The sequence below is a fragment of the Lagopus leucura genome, unplaced genomic scaffold, assembly GCF_019238085.1.
Source record: "Lagopus leucura isolate 7727_CA_CO unplaced genomic scaffold, USGS_WTPT01 Super-Scaffold_100004, whole genome shotgun sequence".
Taxonomy (NCBI): domain Eukaryota; kingdom Metazoa; phylum Chordata; class Aves; order Galliformes; family Phasianidae; genus Lagopus; species Lagopus leucura.
Window position 1 is genome coordinate 37459162 of NW_024962264.1, and position 1111 is coordinate 37460272.

At 69.8% G+C, this 1111-nt stretch overlaps 1 protein-coding gene across 1 annotated transcript in view; it reads left to right on the forward strand.

Annotated features, from left to right (window-relative positions):
- Positions 1-449: 449 nt before the first annotated feature.
- Positions 450-1111, forward strand: part of PITX2 (paired like homeodomain 2) — an 11346-nt gene continuing 10684 nt past the window's right edge. The window contains exon 1 of the mRNA XM_042872147.1: positions 450-500. The gene's annotated coding sequence lies outside the window, so the exon portion shown is untranslated. The remainder of the gene's footprint in view (positions 501-1111) is intronic.

A 1111-nucleotide genomic window follows, 5' to 3' on the forward strand; every position in this document is an offset into this window, starting at 1 on the left:
AGAAAGAAAGAAAAGAAAAGAAAGGACAGGGGGAGGCGGGTGGAAGCAGAGACCTCTCGCCACAGCCCGGCGCTACGTCTCTGCACCTGAGCAGGACCGGCCCGGCCTGGGAAACTTCTCGCACACAAACTCGCGCCTCCCGGGCGGGCGGGGCGCGCTCTACGCGGGCGCGGAGAGGCCACGGCCGCCCTCTCTCTCTCACCTCGGCTCTTCTGCGGCCACCCAGCCCTCCTGCCGCCGCCGCCGCTCCGCCGCCTGCCCCCTGCGCCCGCGCCCGGCCCCGCGCAGCGTAGCGCCGCGGAGCCGCCGCCCGGCCCGGCCCCGGGGCACTCGGAGGAGGCTCCGTGACGTCAGGCCCGGGGGCGGGGGCCGGGGCCGGAGGGAGGCGGTGGCGGCTCCGAGCCCCGCAGCCAGCGCAGGAGCCCGCCGCGGCCCCGCCGCCCCCGGCAGCAGCGGTAGCGGCAGCAGCAGAGCGGCGGGGCGAACGGCGGCCGGCCCCGGTGAGTGGTGCACGGAGAGAGGGGCACGACGGGGCGGGACGGGACGGGGCGGAAGCCGGAGCTGCCCGTCCCCGGAGGCTGCCCGGGCTCGGGGGGTAGCGAGAGGCTCCTTCTTTGCAGGAGCAGACCCGCGGTTACCTGTGGGCCGGGCCCTGCTCCTGCGAGAGGCAATTACGAGCGGTCGGCCCTCTCGATCCTAATTTCTAAACGGCTTCTCTTGGCCCGTCGAGCGCCGGAGTTCTTTGGGAACGGCTGCTGCCGCTGCGTCCCGGCTTTCCCCGTTGGGGCGGGTACTGCGGAGCCGGCCGTGTCTCGGCGTGGGGTGGCTGCGGTGGGGGAGCCCGTGCCTTGCGATGGGGGTGTCCCCGGGACGGCGGTCTCGGCCGTCACCGGCGGGTGGACGGCCTCGCTCCGAGCCGCTTTCGTTGTGGAGGCGGCGGCCGTGGGCCGAAATCCCGGCGTAAAGCCGCTCCCATAGCCCTCCGTGCTTCAGGAGTTGTTGGGATGCGTGCCGGGGGACTCGGCTTATTTCTTCTTCTTCTTCTTTTTTTTTTTTTTTTTTTTTTTTGTCTCTTAAAGAATAGCAATAGGTACAAAGAAAAAAAAAAAAA